Source organism: Oreochromis aureus, linkage group 15, assembly GCF_013358895.1.
Source record: "Oreochromis aureus strain Israel breed Guangdong linkage group 15, ZZ_aureus, whole genome shotgun sequence".
Classification (NCBI taxonomy): Eukaryota; Metazoa; Chordata; class Actinopteri; order Cichliformes; family Cichlidae; genus Oreochromis; species Oreochromis aureus.
Window position 1 is genome coordinate 6,432,672 of NC_052956.1, and position 17,233 is coordinate 6,449,904.

Below are 17,233 nucleotides of genomic sequence, written 5' to 3' on the forward strand. Positions count from 1 at the left end.
CAGATCTATTTTTTCCACTATGTCAGTCATCACAACAGCTCTGTTACTATAGACTAACTGCAGTTCATACTCCTTTGAAACATTGTTTCTGAATGGGCCAGCTCTAAGTGTGCGTTTGTGTGAGCTGGCATTAGAGTGGAGCTTCGTCATGGCCACTTAGGCCTGCTTTAAACTTGCCCTCCTTATCCGCAACTGTTTAACACCAGGAACCTTGTTCTACCTCTCTCACAACTATCTAACTCACCCTCACAACTCTCTCTTCTGCTCTCCAGCCCAGGGTGCCTCTTTCTCTTTTTCACTAAATCTCTGCACTCATCTCTCTCCTCTCTTCCTGGGGCCCCTTTCGATCCCCACCCCCAATCACCCACTGGTATTATCTCCCTCTACACTCCTCCTGTTTCTCTCCTCTTCCCACAGTCCATATAAAAACACCAGTGACATCTCGCTTCATATACACACAGACATATATACGCACTTGACACTTTATGGCAGGAAACTGTGACCAAGTTTCTTATAAACGAGGTCAAATGTGGGTTAAACACACTGAGTCATAAACTCCTGTATAAGCAATCATCAGAAGATGTGTTTTGTTGCTCCATCAAGGACATTTTCATGCAGAATTTGTCTAGAGGCATGTACTGAAATGCTTGGGTGCTGTGGTACATTTCATCCTATTTCACAGCCAATTAGTAGCGTTCAAATAACCCAGATGTCTAAAAAGGCACAAATAGCCTGCAGATTCATTGTAAACACAAACTCAGACACAGCACTGCCAGCTGCACACTTGGGAGAAATATGCTTTTCTGATTTTATTCAGCCTCATCTCTTTCATGTGACCTTCCTTCAATTAATTGATCTGCACAAGACCATCAAAGCAGTAGAAATCTGCCAATAATAAAAATCCTTACTCAGCTTGTTACAGCTCTTATTTTACAGATGAACGGTTGACTGAATGGCTGAATTAACTGACGAACTAATGACCTTACCTACTGTTGTTTCTGTTGCCTTCTTTCCCCCCTGCAACTCTCTTCCTTCTTCTGACGTCCTGTTTACCCTCTGTTTGCACTTTCTTTTACTTTTTCTGCCTATGTTCTTCTATTCGTTTTCCTTTCCCTTCCCACCTCTTAGCAAATGCCTGCCCTACAAAGTGTCATTGCCATTTTCTCTCCTACATCCTCTCCTCTCTTTCCCTCAGAGCTCTGCTTCCCCCCGGGACGATTGCTCAGAGAAATGAGGGCAGAAAATGAGAGAGCATGGGAAGGTAGGGGGTGGAGATAGTCAAGAAAAGTGTGTGAGGAAAGAGCAGCAATGGAGATAGGCTGAAGAAGGATCCAAAAAGGAAAGAGAGAGGAAAAGAGGAGAGTGAGCAATCTCACAGACATGCCTACTATGTTGGATTACTAATGGACATTAGCATGAAAACTGCACTTTCACAACACTGTTGTCTTCAGCACTGTTGTTCACATCTTTTAGGCATAAAAACCATGCCTAAAAGCTCATTCAAAGTTGTACTTTCAATCAATTCACAATCTTTCACTTCCTTCCTTCACAGTGTTTATCACTAAAAGCAAATTAAGCATCTTCCTTTCCAACAAAGACATTTTAAAAACCATGAAAAAAATGTGTTTCTCTCGCTTTCATATTGAAAATCTTTTGTTGAAACACTAAAACACCAAGCCTTTAATTTGTGTGCTTAGAATGCCAAACTTTCCAGCTTCATTTTATATACAATACAAAGAAGAAGGGAAAAAAAGTAGTTAATGCTGGCGACATCTCCAAGGAAAATGCTCCTACGTTACCTGCTTCTACCAAATTACCCATGCGTACATGTAGGGAGTTGGTGTTCTCACTTTTTAAACACTAGACTGCTGTCACATGAGTCTCTCTCTCTCTCACACACACACACACACACACACACACACATTCTTCTCCACTTACAACTTTATTGCTGTCTGACTGGGTTTTAGGGTTGTCATCATAGTAACGACAACTTCCTGGCCTGGACTGTGGCCAAGAGATAAAAATTTACAGCAGGCTGAAACAGGCGTGGGTACTAAACTGTACAAGAGAGAAAAGAGAGCATCGACCTAGTGCCTACGCATTTCTGTTAATTTTCATCTGCTAAAGTAGATATGACAAGCCTCAATCTAATATAAAAACATACCCCACTTCCTGATTCTATGGGCCATAATTGAAAAAATAAAGGGGACGAACTGGTTTCCATGGAAACCGCATTCATGCTCTACAACAATAAATCCCCATGGAGACAAGAGATTACCACAGCAAAAATACAGATTAGTGGACGGAGCTTACGTGACAATAGAGATTATGACCGTGTCTAAACCTGTTTCATAGCACATCAGACTAGCAGCTGATATTTCATGCTGGACCTACAACAACCGCAACAGCTACTTTTCTCCCCCTACTCCCACTATCACTGAACCAACAGCAACCCTCCAATGATACTGCCACTGAAACACACAAAGCATTCATCTATGAAGCAGAGTGACTCAGATTCAGCAGATTCTGAAAGATGAGGAAGACTGCAACTTGCAACAGATACACCGACACACTGACTTAAGGCTTTTTCACCTCTTCATGTGATTACTGTACTTGTAGGGTCAGGCAATATTACTGAATTACAGCCTTTAAAAATTATGATGGTATAATTTTTAATACCACCATGAAACTGAGGTCATATATTGTAGTGCATGGTACAAAAATGAACATTCAAGTGAGCTCAGTGACCTACGAAAGATGGCAAGCAGTACACGAAAATGTAGTGAGTAAAATGGTTGCACGTGTTTCGGGTTTAGTCAGCCAATGCGAACGAAGCTCTGTGCATGACGCTTCTAAAAAGCTATGAGTAAAGACAGCAAGCCTTCACTTTGGGGTTACGTTCACACGTACACGGGTATTTTCCGTTTTGGTTTTAAAAAAAAAAAATCCCATCCACACGTAAAAGCCAAAAACGAAGGAAAACGCTGCTAGGAACATGCCAAAGCAGCAGGTGACGATATATTCCTAACCGTGTAGAAATGTTGGCCAATCAGAAGTCTAAAAGCCTGGGTGGGAAAGAGTAAACAAAGATGGCGCATAGAAGCAGAACTGACTCCTATGTGTGGAGTAGGGCTGCCACAAACGATTATTTTGATAGTCGACTAGTCACCGATTATTTTTGCGATTAGTCGACTAATCAGATCATGCATCCATTGGACGTAAAATGTACAGCTTATTGCACCAGCATGCGTCTGCTCTTATATAACTATCATTAGCTTACAGCTTGAAGTGTTTAAGGTATGTGCTAACTAAAAATAAAGACAAGATGATAGTTTATTACACTTTTAATGAAATTTGCAGATTGTTTCAGTGAAGTTTAATAAACTCAGCCGTCTGCTCCTTGCTATCTAAAATATAACAGGACACCGGAGTATATTCTCGAGCATCTCACACTTCTGATAATCAGTTATCTGCTTGATGTTTATTCATCTGTGCAAAAACTATAACTTTATTTCTCAGCCAAACCGATTTACCCAGGAACAAATAAAATACTAAAAAAAAGCCAAACAATAACATTTTTAAGTTATCTAAGTGACTTATATTACATGTTTAACCTGAGTAGCGAAAGACGGCGGTGAGTTTGAAAACGATTTGCCGGGAGTCCGGTGTTCTCACCGACTCTAATGAGCCTAGAACCCCGGCTCGCTATCGAGCTGGTGGGTAACAGACGCCTCGGAAAACGCCGGAGCGCTTTTGAAAATATGTGGTGTCTTGATAGACTGAGCAGATATTTGAGGTTTACACAGCTACATTCTCACCTGAAAATATGTTAAACGTTTATTTTGTGACCCAGAAAGAATAATAAGAGTAATATTAAAACTAACTAGCTGCCGCCATTGTTGACAACTGCGCTGGGCCGCGCTATGAATTCTGGGACACAGTTTCTTCTTCTTCGGGGTTTAACGGCAGCTGGCATCCTTGTACATGCAGTGCTGCCATCTTCTGTTTCAGTCCGTTATTACACTCTTAAATACTACTACTTATTCCTGCGTCTTTTGGGATCTTACAAAGCTTCAAACGACGCGTCGACTATTAAATTAGTCGTCGACGATTTTAATAGTCGACGTAATCGTGACTAGTCGACTAATCGTGGCAGCCCTAGTGTGGAGGGACAGTAACTGTGTATATGTAAGCATTTAAACACTGCAGAGAGTAAAATTAACAGTAACGGTATTTTGTCTAAGTCCGCCATTGTAGAAATTCATTTCACCGAAACAATAACCTGGCGCACGGTGTGACGTCAACAAAGGCGCACACCTTTGACGCTGCGTTTTCTCCGTTTTCCTCATCCACACGTAAACGCAAAAACTGAGTTTTAGAAAATCTCCACCCTGGCAGGAGTTTTTAAAAATCTCCGTTTTCAGTGACCGAAAACGCCGTTTACGTGTGGACGAAAGGTGCAAATGCACAGAAAAATCTGCGTTTTCAAAAATACTCGAGTACGTGTGGACGTAGCCTAGATCAATTTGCTGTTATATACACATCCCTCCAGTGGTAGCAAATGTCATTGGGTCATCCAGCAAGTATGTAACATAGGGAACATAGAACATCGGGATGTCTTTGCTCACAATTTCGCTATCAATCTGACTCTAACTTAAATTTAAAAAGTAAAAGTAAAAATTAAAAGGGTAGAACTCGGCTAATGCTAGCAAAGGGAGTACCAGCAGCCAACTTCTACCCCTGCAGGTTAAAATCCCTATATGGCACTAATAATAACAATAATAATAATAATGTTTTTCCACAAACTCATTTCTAGGCCCTGATAGCAACATTAGCATTAGTTTCACTCATTTCAGTGAATGTCAGGAAGTTACAAAGTTATGTATTTTTTTAAAAAGAAAAGAAAAAAAGACACTCATACCTATTAATCCTTTTTTTTGGATTACTGGAACACTCCTGGCAGGACCTTCAACATTCTGACTGAATATTCTGGATAACTGCCCTGAGACCAACTGTTTCATCAAGGTATCAATCTAAACTTAATTTAAAATGAAAATAATATTCACAGCTGTTTAGTTTTGAGGTCCTGAGAACCATAAACTTTATGTCACTAAGATGACAAAAAGTTTTAGTTTTATTCCTGTTGAACAGAATTAAACAAACCCTAAAAGCTGAAATCAGAAATAGCTGCCAGAGTGGTGATCCTTCACCCATAAGAGCACAATTCCCTAAAGTGTTTGAAAACTTATTTTCTGCAGCACAGAAAGTACCTTCAAAACTCTGGTCTCTAGAGGTGGAAGCAGGGGTGCAGCATTATTAGGCAGCGGACTCAAATACGCACATATAGTGGAAGGTCAGTGACAGTCAGATTCCTCATTTAGCCAAAACTAGCTAGCTAAATACTACCTTGATGTCTGCAGCATCTATTGACCGTCAAAGGTTTTTTTCTGCTGCAGAGGACTTTGTCACAGCACAGAGGACAACCCTCCAGCTTTCCCCTTATCAGCTGCTGTAGTGCTGGATGAACAAAGGGCCCGTTTCTTGATTTGTTCTCACACTGAATTCTTGAACACAACAATGTCCATTTCATGCGTACCAGCTGAATGATAGTCACAGCTGCCAGGCGAAAGGGGCAAAACCATTCTTCTTATTTCTATTTGAACTCAGAAAGACTGCAAATGATACCAAAGAGGAGCTTTTATGAGAGCAACAACATATATTAAAGTATGGTGAGTGCACCGTCTATGTTTAGATCTTATTTAAAAGCTTTTTGACATATTTAGGTGCCACTTTTAGGGATTAGGCGACTAGCCGACTAATGTCAAGGTTGTCACTACGGTTGGTACCAGACATACTAGTTGTTTGTTAATTGTTAAACTTTTATTTGATGCCCAATGCCGGTAAATTACTGTGTCCTAAATGTTAAGCAGCTCTCTGCATAACGAAAGGTGTTTGGGCTCTGCCTTAGTGATAGGGTGAGGAGATTAGTCATTGGGAGGGGTTCAGACGCTATTCCTCCACATCAAAAGAGATGGCTAAGGCTGTCGCCTGCTGGGTAAGATGTTCCAACCGGGGATATCCTACCAGGAGGAGACCCTGGCGTAGACCCGGGACCTACTGGATAAAATATATAAAACTTCAGCAGGTTATCTTGATCATGTCACATGCCTAAATGCATTGAGTTGCTTCGATGTGATTGGCTGATTAGATATACACATGTACCTAATGTAGAGGCCAAGTGTATATACTTACACATTTGAAATCTTGAAATTATCAAGACATTTCTTTTTATGCCACCACTGGTTTAACAGTTCTTCAAATTTGAAACTTTCTGGGACAACAGTTTCACTTTACACTTTAATTAAAAGAATACAATTTTCTTTGTTTAGTTTTTTTTTTTTTTTTCATAATTAGGGATAATCACCAATCATACCTCCCAGGCGATTCACCTAACACTAACCCTGAAGAATCTTTACAACTTTTTTCACACTAGCATGCATTAGCAATTAACCACTAACAGCTTCAGGTGGCTAACTAGCATAAGCAGCATTAGCACATGGAAGAACATTCACAAGCCAATTTTCAATCTATATTTACACACAGATTACACAGTACTGCAAATGTGCTCTTAATAAAATAAAATAAAAATGACTAAAAAGACTTGTGTATTGTCATCACAACATAAAACCTAATATTATTTTATTTCTAACAATAATCTAGCTGCCTGATAAGATAATTAAGTAGAGATAATTCAGTGAATAATTTTTAAATTTGGCCTGTTAGTAGGTGGGATACTTCACGCTGGAACCATGAATAGCAACACAAAATATCAGAACAATCATTCAAATGCTGAGCTGGGTTTTTGGAGCAGCATTATGGCTAGAAAACCTAAAAACTCTTCAGAGGTGTTATCTACATGTAAAACCTACTGTTTACATGCATGCAAAATGACTACCTTCACGTCAATGCTGCATTGTTTGAGTCAATGAGTGGTTCACTCCCTTGTCATGCTGTGCACTGAGAAATGTTTTCAAGCGTTTCAGCTGAGCAGCGAAGGTTGTTTCTGACAGAGTCCAATGGAGTCCAAAACACAAAGTGCTGGAAATCAGCGGGCCTGCATGCAGCTGAGCCTATTGAATTAAAAAGTTGCAGATCGCTCTGGGTCATCCAAACAAGCTAAAAGCTTTCCAAACTATTCCGCCACAGCCGAACAGCTGATAGTTACAGAGCCCTGTTTTGAAATAACCAAACAGATACACAATCCTAATCTCTGCCGTTCTCTTGCATGATTTGTCCATCTGCCATCCAGTGACACATGCATACACAAACACACGAAGCAGATTCTCACACATATGTAAAAACATACTCTCAGTATCTCTAATAGACACACAAGCTTTGAGTGTATGATGACTACTGCGCTCTGACACACCCTCACACAGATGTACACACATACTGCTGGTGTGAAAATTCAGAACATGCCTGTTTCTGTACACTGCACTCTGACCCTCAAACTGGGGATTACACAGAGGATAATCCCTGTTTATGTTTGTGTGTCTGTCAGTCTCCCTGCCGGTCTGTCAGTCTATCCATTCATCCCTTCATCCAACTCTCTTTCTCTTCAACTACACCTGATGTCAACCTCACTGGCTTGAAATAAACACAGGCATTGACACAATTGTTCCTTGGTGCCTTTTTGCTTTTGGTTTGAGCTTAACAAATGAAAGTTCACCTCCTGGGTGATTCTTAAGTGACCAATACTGTGTCATTACTTTAGTCACTATGTCATTACTGTCAAATCTCATGTACTAAACTCTACTCTTCAACAGGTGCTAGTTCTCAGTCCATTACCTCTGTCTATGGATCCTATGTTATATTCCCCTGCAAATAATATTTAGTTTAGGGTTTCATTTACATACGTATAAATTATATTTTTCTTTATACAAGGCTTAGAAACACCAGGAATATGCTTTTACTATACAGGGGTTGAAGCAGCATAGCCTAAGCAATTTAGAAACTGCAACCTGTGAATATCAGGCTTTTGTGCTGTCATTTTTGGCATTATTTAACTACTAACTAATGAAAATATTATCTCATATATCGCTTTATTATCATGACATATCAACAATGATGCAATAATGCCATAGCACATACTAACGATGCAATAAATTAATTATATTATATGGTATTTTTCATGCATCTACTCTTCCAGGGTTGAGCCTCTCTTTCTGTGTGGGGGTGAGAATAATGGGTCAGCTCATAACTGCTATTGTGAAATGCTAAACTCCCCTATTCAGCGATTAAAGCAGTCAGGCGCAAGTGCCCAGTCTGTGTGAATGAGAGACAAAGAGAGAAAGTATGGGTGGGTCACACAAGGAGGAGATACAATTTACTGTGTGTGTGTAAGAGAGGGGGGGAGGTGGGAGAAAAAGACGGAAAGGGAGAGAGGAAAAAGGTAGGCATTAGCTGGAAGGTGATAAAGAATGAGTGAAAGATGAAGACAGCGAAACCCACAGTGAAACTGTGCGGCTCAGCAAGCAGTGGGTGTGGTGTTGCTATGGCAATGTATATCCCATAGAGGGTGGTGACAACAGGTGCTCTGGCAAAACAAATGACTTCATGGTCATCAAGGCTCTTTGTTACGGTCGCCTTGTGTGGCAAGCTGATTTAGACAGAGCGAAACCCATCCTAGTCCTCTGCCAGAGCCTAAAGAGGATGCACGACTCATCAAGTATTGATTAGAAAGACTCTAAAAGCCTTGCAGTCTGTCAGAAAACTGTCAAAACATGCCATGCCTCAACCATTTAGTCTGTTTGGCACACATACTGTTTACATATGTTTGCCGATTTTTATTCTTCACACACTAATAAGAGCAAAGTTTAAGTGAGTTCCTCAGATAAAATAAGCAGTTTTTGGACTGTGATGAGAGGTTTTCTTGTATTTTATGATCACTTATAGACTAAAAAGACTATTGTGTTCATTAGGAAAGGAAATTATCCACAGAATGACCGACAAGTAAAGTAATCAGCAGCCCTCGTCAGGAGTAATCAGCATGTTCTCCATTCATGCTACAGTGAGCATTCAGACCACTGCAACATGAGCACACACCACCATCACAGCTCCCTGCCATTCATTTCGTAACTACTAACCTTAACCCTGAAATCTAAAATTAGCCATCCCTTTTGTGAACACTGCAAGATGTCCTCAATTTCAGAACATTGTGCCATTTTCTCAATTACTGCAAGGCCGTGTTGCCTTTAAAGTGAAGACATATATTCATACATCTTTATGTGACCATCTCTTATTGTGCAAGCAAATGACATAACCCCGCAGATTATCAGTCATCTTATATCAGCTAAATCTCAGATCAGTGACCTCTGACCTCCAACCAGGAAACAGGAAGTAACTCTCTTCCTGACTCCCCCCCAACCGATCTCCCATACCTCTATCTTTTAATTTGCATTTTTGGCTACCATATCCTACTTTCATCAGAAATCTACCACATCTAAAAAAAAATTACAAAAAAAACAAAAAAACAAACAGGAAATGACTGAGAGCAAAACATCCGTACATTCATGTGTGTCTGTGTTATGTCATACAGATGTTTTGTTTCCCTTGCAATAATATTTTGGCAGTCGCTGCTAGTACAGTATGACACAAAGGCTAAATGTCAAAAAGGACCTCTGTTTCTTTCTTTATGAGAGGGTCACATTATGGGCTTAAAAAAAAAATAAACACTTATGCCCAAGACTATGAAAAGTGGGCAATATGTCATTTTAAAGAAGATTTAAAGATTAAAACTCCATTAGGATTTACATGCTTCAGATTTGAGGACTACAGTAGTAAGCTGTCTTCTAGAATTTATGGATAGTGTCTCGTATAAAGAAACTTCACTGCAGGCAGGTAGCTAGCAGAAAAGCAAGTGCAACGAAGTTTGAAACAACATGTATTTATGAATTTCTGACGCCACTTTCAGACACGCACTCTTTTCCATTAAGCCTCCTTTGTGGACCATCATCTGTATGTTGTAGTAGTGTACTGTCACCAGGGGGACGGTGTCAAACCGTGTAAAACATCCAGTACAGTGGGATATTCTAAACACTCTAAACATGTGTTTGCACTGTTATTGGTCCTTTAACTTAGCCCCACTGACTGTATAGATGATTGACAACCAGGCTCCACTTCCTCCCACTGTACAATAGTGAAACCACACAATTGCGGGACCTGCTAGCTAACATGTAGGGGTCAGGGGTCATGACCGATACTATAGCCAAACAACCAGGGGCAGATGACATGTTTTGGCTTCACTTTTGGTAACCTATGAGGTCATCCATATTTTCTACAGTGATGGTGAAGCCCCTGCCAAACAGAACAAAGAAGCCATAAAAGTCAGTGAACTTCTTTGTCGTGATGCAAATTCAAATGGTAAAAACAACTGTCTGTGCTTCTCATGTTGTCCCCGCCCCCTTCTATGTGGTGAACTCCACCATCATTCTTTCCTGTTCAAACAAACTTTTCAACCAATCAGCATTCCCACCACACATGACTGGATATCCATAGTCCTTCAGTTTGCATAGCCAAAGACCTACACAAATGTACACCAGCGTGGGACCACAGATCCCACATTAACAACATCTGAATGTGTCAGGTTCATGTATAAATATACTGTTCATGTATACTGTTCAAGTATAAATATACTATGCTGTATTACTAGATTGGACTGGACCCAGTAATATTTCACTTTTAAACATATAGGGTGGGGGCAACTAGAGTCAAGACTGGCAACTAAAACAAGACTCTTTCATACATGGCAAATATGGCAGGTACATCACTAATGAGAGCAAAGATACTTGCTAGTGAAGTTAGTCATGCTGAAGTTAGTGAAGTTGTATAAAGAAACTTGACTGCAGGCACATAGCTAGCAGAAAAGGTAGATGCTGACATTACAAAGACGCACACAGACATTGTCAACTAGTCCTCACCATGTACATCCATCAATTTAAGTCTTGATTATCAAGATCACGAAAGAAAAATGGCAGATGCAATTTAAACAGCAAAGTATCAATAACTTTGATTAAGACTTTAGAAGTCTCATTACCTGAATATTTATGTCCTCACTGGGTATTATGTTTGACTTTTGTTCGTTGCCAGTTTCTGAGCTCCTTGCTACCACTCTCTGTCACAAATACTTCTGGCTAATGAGAAAGACTACTGACCCTACTTTCTGTTAGTTTCCCACTCTCACAAATTCACAGTCACTGGGTTCACTACACTCTTTCCAAAATGTTTTACAAACTCCAGAGCATGTCAGTGGCTGCTAATGAGAACAAGTTAGTGCGGCTGCACTCACAGAAATAAACAAATGAACATTTGATGATTAATATAACAGTACTCTTTAATCCATGTTTAGATTATTTACACGGCCCTAGGTCATCATGCATTATGCTACTTTGCTTGCCTTTTATACTTTTTCATTGAATAGATTTTTAGAGTACCTAACTATAGATGATGGAAGTGATCCCTGAGAAGATTAACCTGAAAAAACCTTTAAGTCTCAACTGTCAAGTTTCAGGAAGCAATCCTGACGATATGCCGCAAGATATGATATCACTATCAAGAACATAATATTACCAGTCTTTTCTAGCTGATACTCTCAGTGCCAAGACTGTCTTGTTTTGTGACCCAAGCTGTGGCGTTCAAAAGATGAAGTCACTGCCTCTGGTCTGTTCAGCCTCTCTCTGAGAATGTGACCCTCTGCTGATTAATCTCTTTTTAACTATGTCTGGCTCTGGGCCAGATCCACAGGCCCACGCCCTCTTTCTGTTTTTATTTTATCATTTCTTTCAGAGCTTGACACTTGCCAGGGAAGGCAGTTTGCCCTTTCTTTTTTCTTCTCTGATGTAAAATGTTGCCCTTCAACACAAGGGCATCCTATTCTACTACAAGGGACGCTTGCATTTAAGAAAAGAAAATGTGACGTTTTTGACATTTAGGTGGCTGAACCTCAGAAAAACTACTTCACCTCCCCTCTTCCTTTTTGTCCTCTCCTTCAAACACGCCCTTTACTTCTCCATCCCTCATTCCCCTTCCGCACACTGCTCTACTCACCGTCTCTGTGGCGGTAATAAGCTGAACACTGCATTACAGTTTCCATTCATCCGTGCCTCTGTGATCTTCTCTGCGTGAATCGGAGTCCTGTGGTGCCTGCTGGCTGTGAAAGCTACAGAGGATAATACCTGCCTGTGGAGGCTGACTGCCACACTGTACAATATGTTCACCTTAATAACTGTTGTGACTGCGCCAAATGTCATTACACTCATGGAGAAGATGAAAGCCTCAGAGTGTGTTTTGTGGTTATAGTAACTACTTTCATTCACTGGAAAATGGATAAGAAAATTGCAGTCACCTGGATATGTGAATGCCCCCCCCATATGCTACTTTATAAAAACAACACGGCACAACTCATTCAAACTGATGGAGGACAGCAGGATTATCTGTGTGCATCTGAGTTGATGTGACGAGTTCTGCTCCCGTTGAACCCACAGGGTCAGGATGAAAACACACATACGCACACAAACACACACGCATGGATGTTCCCATAGCCTTTACGAATGGTTAAGCAATATCTTTCACTCTCTCTGGCACTCTCACTCTCTTTCTTCTCTTGTGTCTGACTCTTACTTCCTCACTACATGTGTCAGTGTTCCTTCATTTCGCCTTTCAACTTGCCCTCATACACAGTGGTGTACTATAGTTTATTGTAGTGACTATCTATAGAGTGATTACTTCCCCAAGTCTTGTGTACACCCATCCTAAGGGAAGAGTAAGATTGCTTATTAGAGAAAGGTGCTAGCAAGCAACTGATAACAGTAGGGGATAGATAATCTGTACATTTTATTATATTTGCTACCAGATCTAACGCAAGTGAAGTGGGCTAGTACTAAGTGATGTCAATGTGGGTCAGTTAAATAGATTTTAGGGGTGTAAACTGACACAGAATGCACAATACAGATATTCACAGGGCTGCGGAAGCAGCTAAAAAAACACAATCGAAAACAAAACCCAAAGGAAATGCAAGGTTTCTGCACTCTGCACTCCAGCAAGCTCAGAGTTAAGTTCCAGCTAGATCTAATGAGCAGATTCTCCCACCAGAACAACCAATTAAGGCTTCTCATTAGTGGGTTTGACAGAGCTGCCACTGTTCTGCACATCCTGAGAGCCTGACAATGAACATGGCACTGATGATTATAGATAAAACTATACACGCAGCGAGGAGCCTGACAGGAAAAAACACACCCCAGAAACAGACACGCTTGCCTCTGGGCTTCCCTTTACAGCTTACAAAACATTGTCCTTCCTGCCTACACCAAAATTTATACTGAATGTGGACTAAAATATGTTCCACTGCACATTCCCATTAAAATGTGGCTGCTAATCATGAAAGCTTTAAATACTGAAGTGTTATACTTGCCTCTAAGTGCGCAACCTGTGCTGCTACACAACAATAACCTAAACACCTGCAAAGCAAAACAACATGCATCACCAAATACAATAATATTTTATTTCCTCAGTCGCTTTTTTGATGTTGTACTGGGTTGGATTAAATTGTATAGGTGTCCCTTGTTAATATGAGAACAGAAGCTCAGAAACTGCATTTAATTCTAAGAACACAGCTGTCTCATAAGAAAATCTTCGGCTGATAGGTAGCTCCAAAAACTCTTTTTGTTAATGTACAGTAGCTGTGTGCATGAGGACTGAACAAGCTCTTTGTTTGCAAACAGAGATACATAGCAGCGGAAACAACATTACTGGAAAATCTACGTTCTGTTCATGATATTAGAATAAACACCCATGCCAAGTCAAATAAGGTGCAGCATCATCAGAGTCCACACACAGGGGTTTTTTGTGTTTTTTTTAAATAACAGAAGAAAATCCAGACATGCTGGTTGTTCTGCACGCAACCCACATGGCTATGTATCAATATGTTAAAGTGTATGTAAATAATATAAATAAATGAAATTAAAAGATCCTCATAATGCCCTGCATAAGGGTTTTTTGGGGAGCTCAAAACAGGCACAAAGAATGATTGATCTGCATATCAGTAGTTATAGAAACATCTGATAAACGAAAATGCATTTTAAGCTTTGTTCAATTAAAACCCAATTTAAAAAAAAATATTTGACCAGTTTATTTTATCTCCATTCTGGTAAATTTAATTTTGCGGAAGGTCAAAATGTCTTTGGTGGGTGTCAAAATATTACCATAAATTAACAAGTGATGTTTGAGAGACACACATAAAAAAGTTAGTGGTTGGTTGTTTTGAATGTACCTACCTCTCGAGCACGGTTATTACTGACTACACTTACTATGGCCTACATCACACTGAGAAATAAGAATCACATCAACAGCTTCCCATCTCCACCATTATGTTAGCTAGCTTGTTAGCTTGTGAGTACGATGACACTGCATCCATCTGTTTAGTCTGAAGGTCACAGCTACAACTAGGCAGGCCTGAATCTATTGAGAATCTAAAGTGGTATGTCACCACACTAATATTTATGAAAGGGCAGAATTGGCCTGCTGTGCTCTTAAGTCCTCAAAGTCTTCTCTAGCCTACAAAAAATCTTTGCACTGAATGAAAAAGACTTCACAGCTACATGGAAGTACAACAACTGTTGCAGCCTGGGAAATAAACTGATTAACTTTTAGAAACAACAATAGTTAGGCCTTTGATCCCAGTGTATGCATTAGGGGCACAGCCAGGGACTATCTACTGTCCATGACTTTATCTCTGTCCTGATGTCCTTCATTACTATCTGACCTAACTTCCTTTCACATAGAGAGCAGAACACCACAAGTGGAGTGGTGCTGATTAAAGTCATGGGTACCTGACATCACATACTATGGTGTATGATTAGATTTAAGAGTGACACTTAGGTACCAAGTACATGGCTAGATGTCCTAATATTAGTTGGTGTGTATTGCTCAAAGTTGTGGTACTTCTAAACATCAACCACAGATAGCCGTGTTTATATTGGATGTGTTTGATAATCACAAGGAGACATTTAAAGAATAACTTCTAGAAAAGCAGCATACTTCATTAATGTTAACAGTGGCACTGAACACACAGACATGAACAGATACGTTTGCTAGTTGCCACCGAGTTTTTACAAGTCAGCACAATCTCGGCTCTGTCCAGTCTGCCTGCATTTGTCTGTAAAGTAGCTGCGTCCTTCCCACATGTCAAAGCACAGATTCTACGGCGCTGTCTAGAAAGCAAATAAGAAACACAAGTATTGTTCTGCATGTAGACAGATTTATGTTACTACACCAATAGCACCTCCTCTTTAATATCCTGGTCATGAGAGCAACAATTGTATTTTGTCAAGCCAACATAGCCTAAACTAGATATGTCAAGCTCATTTTACATCATGTGCAATATACAGCCCACTTTGATATTAACTGGGCCATATAAGATTATTGAAAATATTTTTTAAGTGGAATTTCAACAGTACCTCTCAGTTTTTCTACATGTAGTAAATGAAAGAAGTCTTCCAGCACATCTCTTTGGGTTTAAACTGTAAGAAATAAATATGTAAAACTGCACAAAAAGTTAACTGGTAACTCAATGCCCAGAGTGTCCTGTAATTAATTTTTAAAAATTGTATAATTTGTAAAAAAAAAAAAAAAATTCCACAGTGGATTGTGAAAAAACAGGAATTTTTGTGTTTGTTTATCTTTTACTTAAGTACTTTAGAGTTGTGTAAATGACCACTAGGGGGGTATTTATCCTAATGAAGTTCAAAATTTATCCCCACCTACACATTTTCCAAAGATGTCCAAAGGACCGGCTTGGAGTCGTTGCCGCGCCGATTCTGGCCCCGGGCCTTATTTTTAAAACACCTGGTTAAAAACCTATCTTTGAAATGCAGTAAACAAACAACGTGGACTGCGTTTCCCAGACAGCTTTGTGAACCAGTCACGAACATGAAACTATATCAAACAAATATCAGTTATTTGAAAACGGTTTTAAAAGCACATGTCAGCACACCCAAATGACTGGAGAAAAAAATGAAAAAAAATTTAATTGCATACTCACTCTGAACAACGTGGTGCTTTTAAATCTCCGTATACTACTTGTTAACTTAGCGGCAGGAAGGAGCTACACGCATTGTCCCGCAAAAACGGAGCCGGATGTTTGAATAGTCAACGATTACCATGGCGTGTTTAGTGTGTGAATGTGTGTGTGAATGACTGAATGTAGTGTAAAGCGCTTTGGGGTCCTTAGGGACTGAGTAAAGCGCTATACAAATGCAGGCCATTTAGACGAACCAGCCGTTAATGTGAACTTACCGTTACCTCAGCGGTAGCATTCACCTACCTGAAACCCAATGTAACTACCACGAGTAAGGAAACTCAGTCTATTCATTTAGAAAATGACTTTTTAATCAATGTAAGCTAGGCAGGTTTTTACCTGCTTCACAAAATCTTTGATGCTAACTACCTAAACACATCCGCGCGCGAGGAGCAAGGGGCATGAAGGTAGCTTAGGTGATAACAGGGATAATATGGAAGGAGATAGGCGCCATGAAGCGCCTTACAGCGAAGGTATGACCAGAACTCTAAATAACACCTTTCAGTAACAAACACGGTGTTTGCTCTGCCTCGTTAGAACAATTACGTCTGGTTACAATACGTACTTGCGCAGGTTAAGTACGCTACCAATATATTACGTACAAAATACCCCCACAACGCAATGAACCATCTGCAGTAGCTGATGTAGAAATCACGTGATTTAAAGGAGGCCAAATTATTCGTTACCTGTTGTTAATTTCCAACGATGCGTATGAGGAGACTTTTCCAAATGTGGACTCGCGCTCCGTTCTCCTCCAAAAAATAGCGAACGTCCCACTACCTCAGCCTCCAAAAATCTCAACTACAGTCCACACCGAAGATTTGGCTAGGGCGCAAAGCAGACGTATCCATCATCCACCAAGGCCCGCCTCATACAGTGAAAAACATCTTTTCGCTAGCTCCCATTGGCTTAGAGCCATTACTGTATTAGAGCTTGATGTGTGATTGGTCGCACGTATTGTCTTTTAGCGTCAGTGGGACGTTCAGTGCAGATATGGTAGTGCTAATGTAGCGGAGTAGCGCCCTCTCGAGGACGCAAATGTTAATGATGTTTTTTACTTCTTTTTTGGGGCTGGTTTAATTTTATTTAAGCAAGACTTGA

General features: G+C 40.1%; 1 protein-coding gene across 7 annotated transcripts in view; it reads right to left on the reverse strand.

Annotated features, from left to right (window-relative positions):
* Positions 1 to 17,006, reverse strand: part of epb41l2 (erythrocyte membrane protein band 4.1 like 2) — a 54,103-nt gene extending 37,097 nt beyond the window's left edge. For 4 of the 7 annotated variants that reach the window (XM_031755191.2, XM_039599471.1, XM_031755188.2 and 1 more), the window contains exon 1: positions 16,819 to 17,006. The gene's annotated coding sequence lies outside the window, so the exon portion shown is untranslated. Of the gene's footprint in view, positions 1 to 986; positions 1,152 to 16,096; positions 16,148 to 16,818 lie in introns of those variants that run through there. The other 3 variants (XM_031755189.2, XM_039599470.1, XM_031755187.2) reach the window with 3 other exon arrangements.
* Between the last annotated feature and the right edge of the window lie 227 nt (positions 17,007 to 17,233).